Raw genomic sequence first — 13,375 nt, 5'->3', positions numbered from 1 at the left:
ACCAGGTTTGGGAGATGATTCATGCTGAGGTTGTTTCTATTATTGGGGGTAGATACCGGAGTTGTTAGGGTCTATCAAGACCGTCATGATGGAGTTCTTTGATGACCGATATACTGCACTTTCTGAGACTGATGTTTCTACAACAACTGTGGTCATCACCGCTATAGGGATTGGAGCAGGGAGAACCTTTTAGTACCGGGAGTTTGACAATACGAAGCCCCTGTTGTTTGATGGATTCCATGATCCGATCATTTCCATGAGGTGGTTATCCGATGTTAAGGAATTTTTCTTTACTTGCTCCTGCCCAGCTGACCATAAGGTCAACTATGCTCTGAACCTTCTTCGGTCTGGAGCGAAGGATTAGTGGAGACTGGTTACTAGTTCATACACTCCCGATATGAGAGTTATTGTATCATGGGAGTAGTTTTTTGATATGTTCCGCTCAAGATACGTCCCTTTGGTTGACATAGAGAGATTAGCCCATGAGTATTTAGACTTGAGACATGGGAAAAAGTTGGTGACTGAGATCACAAAGATGTTCACCGTGAGAGCATTATTTTGCCCTGAGTTTGCTGCTTCTGAGTAAGCTCAGATGACCCGGTGCTTGAGCACGTTTAAGACGGACATCTACCGGTTTGTGTCAACTCCCCACTATGGTACACTTATGGAGTTATAGGAGCCCACTAACCGGCAGGAGATTGAATTGGAGCTCCAAACAAGGGAGCAGAGGCAGGCTCCGGTACAGTCGCAACCTACGGTGAAGAGGTTAAAGGTCACTGATGTGAGATCTGGGAGTCATAAGGGCCGCACTTGTGGGAAGTGTGGCAAGGTTCATGAGGGTTCCTGCCGATCATTTGTTGGATGCCACAAATGTGGCAAGGAGGGGCACTTTTTGAGGGATTGTCGCGAACCGTCCCTGGTATCGAGCACTAGGATTCGCTACCATTGTGATCAAGTTGGCCATGTGAAGGTCAATTATCCATTGCTCACCGCCAAGCTGGTGCAGACCCTAGCGCTAATCACCTTGAGGTTCACTGATGGGCGCCAAGGTACGTAGGGCAGAGCCCCCAAGGGCTCAGGGTTGTGCCTTTCAGATCACTGTCAAGGAGGCCATAGCAGTGCCAAATGTTGTTATTAGTATGTTTCTATTTATATTATGTCGAGTTACTTATGATATGGTTATGTTTATAATTTTGTTAGGTACATTCCTAGTGAACTTTTTCCCTGCTCTTGTGCTTTTTGACTCGGGTGAGATTCGATCCTTTGTATCCCATATGTTTAGTAGGGAGTTCTTTTCACGCCTATTGGAGAGTTAGAGTGTCCGTTATAGGTTTCTATTGCCAAAGAACACGGGGTTTTGACATCTAGGGTTTATCAGGGTTGTATTTTGGAGATTTTTTGGGTACCTTATGTAACAGCCTGGATTCCCAGGGATAATTTATTCTTATAATTTTTGGTAATTTGTAAGGAGACTCGGCGAGTTGGAGCTCAAACTCGCCGAGTATGATCGCGGTTTGGGCAAGGGTTCGCGTCCTGACTCGGCGAGTCCAAAAGGTGGACTCGGCGAGTCCACACTGTTTAATGAAACCCTAATTTCAAGAGTATGAGACCTATTTAAAGGGGCTTATGGCCGTCATTTGCGGCCACCAACCCCAGAGAGAACCCTAAAGAATCTTTGAGCGTTTTGTGAGAGAGAAGAGGAAGATCCTTGATTATTTGTGGGTGTTTTTGCATATAGAAGAGGATCAAGGCAAGAGGAGACCAAAGAAGGTGCTAATCCAGTGATTCCTGAGCTAAAAGACTTCATTTGAGATAACCATTCGTTCCTTTCTCAGTCCTTGGGGTAAATCTTAGAGTTAGGGTTTCTTTGTGGAATGATCCATGGAGTAATTGGCCTCTTCTTGTGTTGGTGCTTTAGATCTGGACCCAAAGAGGCCCAGAGACTCTTTTCCCTCAAGCTTTATGAGTGTTAATGGAGGCCATGAGCATAGAATAGCATTCTAGAGACCATATCATCAAATAAGGCCTTTGGACCTTTGCATGAGCACCAAGATTGTAACTTTACGTGATGTATGTGATGGGTTTTATGCATAAGAACAATCCTATGTGCTCATTCAAACCCTAATGCTTAGATCTAGGTTTCTCTATTGTACATGCTTTGAATCCAAGACTAACAAACTTAGATCTAACATATTATAAACTGAATTAGGGTTTATAGAATTACCTTTGATTGTTATATAGCAATAACAATCAATTCCTTGCTTGGATTGGCCTTAGAAAGCTTAGTGCCTCAAGTGTTGCACCTCTAATGGAGTCACAAACACCTTATGCAACTTGGATGAAGAGGAGAAGAGAGGGGAGGCACCAAAAACGGCTGGAAACCCTAATGGAAGTGTTGTCCACGTTTTTGGGGCATAGGGGCCCTTTATATACATGTAGGCTATTAGGGTTTACAACTAGGAAACCCTAATTTGGCTGCTTAGGCCCTAAGCAGCCCATGGACTCCTTAAACATATCCCTTGGACGATTTCTAATGGGCTTCCCATAGAATTCGTCCAACCTATATATTATTAGGTGATCCATAGCCCAATTATAATTATCTTATAATTACAACTTCAGTCCCTTAAGTTTAATTAATCTCTTTTAGCCACAAAATTAATTAACAATTAATTCTTGACTAATATTAATTAAACAATATGATTTATCCTTTAATATATTATTCTCATAATATATTAATAAATCATATTTAAACCTTTCTCTCCTTAAATCATCCTACATATTGCTATGGTGAAGGCAACCCAAAAGGACCATGTTCATAATCGGGTCAAGTACATACCAAAATAGTTATGGACTTAGACACTAATCCAACAGTATATGCTTGGAAGGACTGGATATATGAGTTATTGGAACGGATCTGACCTCAGGAGTGAGTTTGAGTTTATGCATGGCATAGACTCGCCGAGTCTGAAGAACAGACTCGGCGAGTAGCATGAAGATTGTCCATAACCACTCAACGAGTGGTCTTGCCGAGTTAAGGGGTTGACTCAGTGAGTCAGGGAGAGTCAGAGAGGGTTGACGGGTGGACTGAGTCAAGCTGGAACTCGCCGAGTTGTTCTTGAGACTCAGCGAGTTGAGTCGTGGTGGCCCCGTGATTCATGCCAGGTGGAACTCGTCGAGTCAGGGAAGTACTCGACGTGTCAAGGGAGGATCCTAGGGAGTCAGTGAACACATATAGACTCGTCGAGTCGCTCTAGTGCACTCGCCGAGTCCGGTCAGAGTTGACCGTTGACCGTTGACCAGAGTTGACCAGTGTTGACTTGATAGGGGAGTCAACCTTAGTTGTGAAAGTGTTAATTAGAGATATATTGTGTTATAGGAGGATTATAGCTCAGGGGATCGAGCGAGAGTGATTTCCAGGATTTGCGAGTTATCGAGATACGCGAGGTGAGTCTTCTCACTATACTTTACCTTGAGTAGGTAATCAGAGTTATGTGACAGAGTATTTGTATGCTATATGTATGTTATGTGTTGTGCTGCATTATTTCTATGTGATTTATGTTGTGCATGTTTATAGAGTTGGAACCGGAAGGTTCATAGAGTTAGAACCAGAGGGTTCACAGAGTAGGGTCCACGGACCCACAGAGTTATAGCCTCGAGTGGCTAATATGTGTTATGTGTGGTATTTTGGGGAACTCACTAAGCTTTGTGCTTATAGTGTTGGTGTTATTGATGGGTTTTGGTCATAAGACATCCTATGTGCTCATACAAACCCTAATGCTTGGATCTAGGTTTCTCTATTGTACATGCAAGTTATCCAAGACTATAAACCTTAATTCTAGCATTCAAGTAATCATATTAACATGAGAATAGGTTTAAGATGTTACCTTGATTGTTATGTAGCAATAACAATCCCAAATCTCCTTGTATTGACTTTAGAAAGCTTAGAGTCACAATTGTCACTCCTCTAATGGTTCACAAACACCATAAGCAAGAGGATGAAGAGGAGAGAGGATGGAGGCTACCTAAAACGTGTTCTAACCCTAGAATAAAGCTTCCCCACGTTTTTGGGTCATAAGGGTCTTATATATAGTTAGGCAATTAGGGTTATCTAACAAGGAAACCCTAATTTGGATGCTTAAGCCCTAAGCAACCCATGGACTCCTTTAATTAGGGCCTTGGACGATTTCCTTATGGGTTTCCCCATAGAATTCGTCCACTCCTTAATTTAAGACAATCCATGGCCCAAATTGCAATTATCTTATAATTACAATTCCAGTCCCTTAAGTTTAATTAATCTCTTTTAGTCACAAAACTAATTTCCAATTAATTATTGACTAATATTAATTAAACAATATGATTTCTCCTTTAATATATTATTCTCATAATATATTAATAAATCATATTTAATCCTTTCTCTCCATAATTCATCCTATCAAGTTGCTTCGGTGAAGGCAACCCAAAAGGACCATGCACCATCGGGTCAAGTACATACCAAAATAGTTGTGGACTTAGACACTAATCCAACAGTCTCCCACTTGGATAAGTCTAATAACTATTATGCGTATGACTTCAGATCCTGATCTGCAATCGTAGCTTTCCAAAGCCGCTGTCAACTCTGATCCTATCAGATACGCGTGTCCTTTAGATAAGGGATCATATATTCCTCCATTCTAGATATCGTATGAGACATGATTTCTAATCATTCTCTTTGTACTATTTCTCGACTTCCGATTTATGACGACTGACTAATTGAACAAATCAAATTAGCCCTAGCCCGGCCAAGCATTTACGTTTGTCATCACTAAATCATCGAGGGGCCCAAAGATATCGCTTTTATCCTACTTTGGGTAAAAGGAACTGATGAACTTTGATACAATGCTTGCTTGCATTCACTCACCGAATCACACACAACAATATGTTTTATAATACCAAGCTACTAGTGCGTTTACATATTATCAATGTGTAACCAATTTGCAAGATACAACTCACACATCTCGGTTTCAAGAATATAAGATGTTATCGTCTCACCAATCACTCGTGATACAATCCATGGAGTGATCCAAGTGAGCATGGGTTTAATCCAATGCTCAAATCATATTCATAAGCACTCATGAACGTTGCAGCAAACATTTGCTTATGTCTAATACTCTTTTAGACATTCCACAGACCAATTCATGACAGTCTTCATTCATACCTACTTCCAACATATGAACGACTGTGGCCCATTCGAATAATTTGACTGTTCTTAACCAATTAAATTATTCAGGAAGTCAAAACATGCAAAGTGAAACACAAGAATAATACTAATCCCATATGGCCTCAAACCTTTGAGTATAAATAAAACTCCGTTTATTTATCACCATATTGATTACTCGTTATTTGTCGTTTCGGGTAATCAACTTCTTACTTGAATTATTACACTTGTCCCATGCTCCTAGCATGCACACAATGTTTACCTATGGTTCTTACTTTGTGAAATACATCACATTGAACACATTTCCAATCATACTCATTTCACAACTCCAAATCCTTTTTCATAAGTGAAAGAATATCAAATTCTTGCCACTTATAGAATATGCTAGATTCTAACATTTTATGCAATGATCCTTTCGTAATATCATAGCACCAAAGTCACAAAGACTATTGCCAGTTATATTACAAAGTCCTCTATCGGATATTGTTACAATACAATTCCTTAGATATGATGTCTCTCATTCAAAGTACTTTCCTTTGAACATCCTTTTGCATAAAAGTTTCTAATCTAGTCATAGATTTTCAATATTCAATTCCCAATATGGAAACGTTTCCATAATTTCCATATGACAACTCACTCTTAATAGATTCTTATATATTCATAATAATGTCGATATGGTCCGTCCAATACCATGCTTCCAACTACTCACAAGCAACCAATCCTCGTCGAACTTTGGATTGTCCTTTGATAGTTATTTAATTATTTTAGTCAAAACCAATTCTTGCCCTTTTTCCCTCTAAATGCGCTAGACATTTGGAAAATTTTAGAATGGTCAAATATTATAGCATTTTCAATCGATCCTATACCCGAAGCGTATGAGACACAATGCATAATGTCTTACATAAATATTTTATTTGCTATGTTCTCAAAATTCGAATTGTGAAGAGGAATGTCGTAATCATAATCGAAATTTTAAGAACACACTATGTACCCTTGACTAAATTTATTAACATTTCTCAACCTAATCCTTTAGACTTGAAATGAAGCATAATGTTCTCTCCCTTAATTATAGCAAAACAACTGTACAACCCTTACGACTTTGCAATGTATAACTCTTGTTTTCTATAATTAATATTGCCAACTTGCAATACGTGCCTTAATAATCATACAATCATAACTTTTATGCCCCCACTATCATGATGATTATTATAAACATAACACTTATGCTCCCACTAGCTTCGACATGTATTCAGAAACAGCTAACTTCCAGAAAAATAATACCTATTGAATTTCTTAAGTCCATGTTTCTAATACTTAATGCTTTGATAATCTTTTATCAAGGCCTCATAAACTTATACACCTTTGCCTTAGATAGTTCATATGTGTGTCTAAACAATTAAGACTAATTGCCAAACCACACAATTCAAATTATGGAAAGGGATATCGTAACCATAATCGAATTCGAGAATGCAATTTTACAATCACTATCTTCTTAAAATCTTTCTTAGTGAAAGCATTTCCTCACAATCATTTTCATGAAGGAGGAAATCTTATGACACTTAGATTTAAACGGTGTATTTGTTCCTATCCATGTGAATTTGTCAAAACCAAGGTTTACGACAAATTCAAACTCATATGGATCGAACTTTCTTAATCTTGATTTCTTGCCCTATGGTAGCAATGCTGCCCACCATGTCTTCTAAGTAATTAAGTAGCTCACCTTTTCTTATCAATGTACTTTCCATTGATCAAGGTCCTTGCCTTTTATACATTCAAATGAGAACTCATAGGACTCACATGCATAATTAACTCGGCACAGAAACAAAATAATGTCAACACGATAGGTTATAAACCTCAACTCGTGTGATAGTGATGATCGATAAGGTCTTTTTGATTTGTTCTTGAAACTTTTCAAGACCATTAAGACTCCCACTGACTCCTTGACATATAAAATCCTTTTATCAATAAACATTTCTTGACAAACAAATATTCAAGAGTTAGTGTAGCTTTTATCAAAACACTTCATAAATTGGTCCTAGTTGGTCTTTGTCTTATCCAAGACATCACAACTTTCCACATTTGATGAATGTTATAAACCTTTAATACTTTTCACTCATTGTCACAATCTTAACTTTAAGACTTGTTATTGGAGCGAAGTATGATAGACTTTTTGATTTAACCATTTCTTCAATCCTTGAATCCTCTTCTTAGACATGCAATTGTACTAAGACTCTCTTAGAGGATCAATTGAGATATGGTTCTTAATCATTAAGACCTATCATTAAGCATAAAAGCTACTCTCCCTTCTTCTTAGAATGGAGAAGCTTTTATCTTTCTGCCTACTTGATTCTTCTTATTCGTTTTGCTATTGATTTAAACCTTTTCAATCAATTCATAATTACTCTTAATCTTATAAGTATAATCATATTTACTAAACCTTTAGTAAATCATGACGAATATCTTTGTTACTCTTATGGTGAACTTGATCAACACACAACTTTGTGTATTCGATCTCCTAGTCCTTCACTTCACACTTTGTCAATGAATTAGTCTAATTTCCAAATATGAAAATTCTCATTCATCATGCAACCAAGTTGCGTGATTCCAAATTTCTGTCCAATTGAAACTTGGGCGATGAGAAACTCTCCCTATTTGGTAAATTCTCGACTTTTCATAAATAACATAAATAAGAACCAAATTCATTATTGCTAATAATAGAAACATTCAAACATCAATTTTTCATATACGCCATTGCAAGGATAAATAAATAATATAAAATCAAAATTTATTTTATTGCGGAAAAATTTTGTCCTTACAATGCAATTCATTGAAAAACTATGCTAATACATCTTTCTTAGCAATCTAATTCTAACTCTAAGTAGTAGCTCAAGAATCTAATCTTCAAGAAATTCGATCGAAATCCATTCCTTCACGGTTAGATTCTGCTCACTTCTTCCCTTAAGCTTCCTTTCTTTTCTTCGATCCTAAAAAACATCAATTGTAATCTTATCACATTATGTATTAAGAATCTAGAATAGAAGCTTAAAAGAGTTAGTCAATGGATTTTACCTATATTAGAGCCATACGTTTCGACTCTCCCATCTCTTAGATCTCTTAGGTAAATGGGGTAGCTTCTTCTCCAATTCCCTTTCTCTTGGCAATAAAAGCAAATTGACTCTTTTGGAACATGACATGGAACTACTTCAGACATTGCCTTTCTCTTATGATAAAACTTTTCGATCATAGCATGTCTTTCGTTGCCATTGTCTATGTCCATAGAGGTCTTGAAGGCAGATTCACCAATCAACTTTGCTTTTCTATTGCGCCAAACCATTGCTGATTCAGCAGCAATAAGCATATAGGTGAGATCTATAAGGGTCACGTCGCGGTTCATCATATAGTACTCTCTTACGAACTCACCATATGAGTGACTGAAGAACCCAATCAACAGCCATTTCCTCACAGACAACGGATCCCAACACTCTTAACCTATCAATGTGTGACTTCATCCCTAGGACGTGTGCACACACCGACTTTCCTTCTTTATGTTTACTTGCCAAAAGGGCTTGAGTGATCTTGAACTTTTCAAGCCTTCGAACTTGTGGGTTAGGGAGAATAATTGGAGGAGGTGGAGGAAATGAAGCATGATTTCTTGTTCCTCGATCGAATCGTGGAATATCATCTTCATGTGGAAAGCTTGTTCCACGGGATTTGGGAAGACCATAGTTGTCGAACTTTGACATCTACAAAGCAGGAGAAAACGAATTCAAGTTAGTTGATTGATTGTGTCCTTAGTAAATCACCCAAATGAAATACTAAGGCTAGGACCCAACACAATATTCTACAACTCGGGAGAGGGATGCCGTAATCCAAATTGCAGAACATTTGAAGGTAATTGAATGACGATTCACTAATTTCCACCATGAAAAACGAAAAAGAAATTTTAAGTTTTAATTCTATGAAAACTCCTAGATCCTTTGAGATTCATTGAACTTTCAATGGCATGTTTAAATCTCGATATGCCCCTCTTGTTTGTGACTGGGATGTCGAGGATTACAAAGCGGGTGTGAATAACCATGCAAACTTACATGGTGCCCTCACATGTTACAGTCACCTATTCGATGTGCCGGTAAACCACACACGCTCCACCGAACTATGACAAACATTGAGTCACCCTTTGCTACCTTTGCTTAGAACCATTTAGTGTGCCGGTAAACCACACACGCTCCACTAACGTCTTCGCAAGGGCACAAAGTGTAATTTTATGGAATTGCATCAATTCACTTTTGCCTAAGTAACTAATATTGGGAATTAAAAAAAAACATTTAGTTACTTTAGTAATTCATTATAATTATAATGGAAGGTTTCGTCCTATCCTACCCGTTCGGCTAATGACCCTCCACTAGTCAAGAGTGCGGTGGGTAAGAGTGGATACCCATTCAATCGCCATTTTATAGGCAATTTCCTTAAACACCCCTTATAGACCAGCTTCGTGAATAAGGCCTACTAACGGTAAGACTGACTTTTACTCATACATATATATAATGTTAGACTTTTAATCAACTTTTAAATTCCAAAACTTGAGGGCAAGTTTTGAAACATTTCAAAACATTAGAGTTTAGAATTTAAATATACATCAAAATTAAACTATTAATCAAAATTTAAATTTCAAAACTTGAGGGCAAGTTTTAAAACCTTTTTTCAAAACATTAGGGTTTCAACTATTTAAATTTCAAAACAACAAAACTTTTTAGGTCAAATTTAAACTATAAAACCTAAAGGGAAAAATATGAAACATTTCATAACACAAAGATCAAATAACAAATAATCTAAATTAACATTTAATCACATAATTATCCATATTTGATTTATTAAATGATTTCTTGCAAAACAATTTACCAATTTAATCAAAATAATTAATCAGTTATCACATAAGGAAACAAATATTTTATTAATTGATAAATATCTCCAATTAGATCAAGAATATAGTCAAATATATCATAAAATCGGATTTATATTGATCTAATATGATAAGGCAACTATCCTTAAGCAAAAATAGCAAGAAATCCCGAGGTTTGCTCCATCTGACGAGCTGACTCGACGAGTCCATGCTCGTTGACTCGTCGAGTCAAGCATGGACTCGTCGAGTCAGCATGGACTCGACAAGTTCAGCTATGGACTCGGTGAGTCCAGCCTCCAGAAACCAAAAAATCGAATTTTTCAAACATATAATGCATCAATACAATAGAAACCAGTCTAGGCTCCGATACCACTGATGGGTTTTGGTCATAAGACATCCTATGTGCTCATACAAACCCTAATGCTTGGATCTAGGTTTCTCTGTTGTACATGCAAGTTATCCAAGACTATAAACCCTAATTCTAGCATTCAAGTAATCATATTAACATGAGAATAGGTTTAAGATGTTACCTTGATTGTTATGTAGCAATAACAATCCCAAATCTCCTTGTATTGACTTTAGAAAGCTTAGAGTCACAATTGTCACTCCTCTAATGGTTCACAAACACCATAAGCAAGAGGATGAAGAGGAGAGAGGATGGAGGCTGCCCAAAATGTGTTCTAACCCTAGAATAAATCTTCCCCACGTTTTTGGGTCATAAGGGTCTTATATATAGTTAGGCAATTAGGGTTATCTAACAAGGAAACCCTAATTTGGATGCTTAAGCCCTAAGCAACCCATGAACTCCTTTAATTAGGGCCTTGGACGATTTACTTATGGGTTTCCCCATAGAATTTGTCCACTCCTTAATTTAAGACAATCCATGGCCCAAATTGCAATTATCTTATAAATACAATTCCAGTCCCTTAAGTTTAATTAATCTCTTTTAGTCACAAAACTAATTTCCAATTAATTATTGACTAATATTAATTAAACAATATGATTTCTCCTTTAATATATTATTCTCATAATATATTAATAAATCATATTTAATCCTTTCTCTCCATAATTCATCCTATCAAGTTGCTTTGGTGAAGGCAACCCAAAAGGACCATGCACCAACGGGTCAAGTACATACCAAAATAGTTGTGGACTTAGACACTAATCCAACAGTTATTTGTTTCAGGTACTAGTGATGACCGTGGGAAGGTGCCGGCTTGATCAGTACACACACACGGGATTTTCATGTTATGTGATCTTGGGATTCTTTATATGTCATGGATTGGAGTTTCAAACATTGATGTTTTTATGAAAATTAAATGAATATGTTTATATATTATGCGAAAAAATATTTTGAAATTTACGGTGTTACAAGTTGGTATCAGAGCCTTGGTTTGAGGGATTCGAGTACACCTTCGGGCGTATTTGAACTCAAACTGAGGATTTGAGAAGTATTTTCAAAAAGAGTAAAAGATTTTTGGAAAAACGCAGAGCAGAGTTGTGTGTACGATCAGTCCGCGCCCGAACGGTGATTTCCCAAAATACCCTCATGTTATGTGATATTGATATTGATATGATGTATTCTCATGCTAGAGTAGGCTAGGTACTCCTATTAGGACTAGAGTGGCCTGATTTGTGATGCCTTAGCCTAGGGAGAGGTGAGCTGCTATGAGATGCTTGAGACTGAGTAGGTAGCAGCGAGGGGCTTATGAGAGATCTGTTAGAGAATGGATTATGCATGATAGAGTACTTGGAATTTGGGATCCGAAGAGGAGGACTTGGGGTGTATTCTGATACGGTTCGGACAGTAGTATGGGCCCAATACTACTAAAAGCACCGGAGCGGTGTACAGCCCAAGTAGGAATCTTTGGAATACCAAGGATCAAGGAGGAATGAGTTGTCGAGTGTGAGTATGCTCGAATGGATTCTAATTTATCGTATGTTGTATTTCAGAGGTAGATCATGGTGAGGACACGTCTTATGCCTGAGAGCAGTGGGGCCAGAGATGAGGAGATCCGCCGGATCATCCATGAGGAGGTGGATGTGACCATCAGGGCAGAGATACCAGAGATGTCCGGGTCTATTAAGACCACGTTGATTGAGACCTTTGACGAGTGTTATGCCGCTCTTTCTGAGGCTGCTGTTGCAGCGGCAACCGCAGCTATTGCTGTCGCGAGGCCGCAGGGTGGTGATGCGTTGCTGTTCCGAGAGTTCAGCAACACAAAACCGCCAGAGTTTGATGGGACCCAGGACCCAGTGGCGGCTATGAGATGGATTTCTGATATAGAGGGGTGTTTCTTCACTTGCTCATCTCCTGAGCATTTGAGAGTTTCGTTCGCCCTGAACCAGCTTCGCTTGGGAGCGAAGGACTAGTGGAAGTTTGTGACGGCGCACTTTACGCCTGCTGAGCTTGCGGCAGTGACCTGGGAGAGGTTCACTACCATGTTCCAAGATGAGTACGTTCCCCAGGTGGAGAGGGAGCGTTTGGCCCAGGAGTTTCTGACCCTCAAGCAGGGTACTGAGTCTGTTACGGTGATTACCAGGATGTTCCATGAGAGGGCGATGTTCTGCCCTGAGCACGTGTCCACTGAGCAGGCACGTATGAGCCGATATTTGAGTATCTTGAGGCGAGACATTCGGGAGTTCATGGCGAACTCCTCGTACCGGAAATTTGTCGAGCTTCAGGAAAATGCCCGGAAGAGAGAGATTGAGCTAGAGACTCAGGCCAGGGAGGAGGCGGAGTCTCAGGGGAGGGATCGGCGACCGGCGCAGTCTCAGCCGGCAGCCAAGCGGGCCAAGCCCGCTGATCCCAAATCAGGGATGATGAGATTTGTAATCGAGTTTAAAACAGATTCAAGTACGAATTAAGGAAGAGTAATGACGATAAATACGAGAGTAAATATAATATTTGTTCAGCTCGTATTATGCTTTTGAATTTACAGATTACAATGAATAAACTGTAAAGACTGAGTGAAAAGCTCTTTTTAATCACTTAGTACAGACCCCTATTTATAGGAGAACAAAAGCATAACAATACTAAGGACTAGACATTAAGACTGCTCTTTATAATGCCTTAGTATAAATAACATTACATCCGAAGACTCCTTCTTACGAAGACAAAATAAACTTCATAACAATCTAACTGACACTTCGACTATTACAACATTTAAGCCCTAACAATCTCCCCCTTTGGAATCAAGTTCGAAGTCTTCAAGACGTCAGTGATTGAACGGCATACATCAGCACTCTTCGGATTTCCATGTACCAAGAGATAACTTTCT

The sequence above is a fragment of the Lactuca sativa genome, chromosome 8 (genome assembly GCF_002870075.4).
Source record: "Lactuca sativa cultivar Salinas chromosome 8, Lsat_Salinas_v11, whole genome shotgun sequence".
In the NCBI taxonomy this organism is placed as follows: domain Eukaryota; kingdom Viridiplantae; phylum Streptophyta; class Magnoliopsida; order Asterales; family Asteraceae; genus Lactuca; species Lactuca sativa.
Note: the sequence above shows the minus strand (reverse complement) of the source record.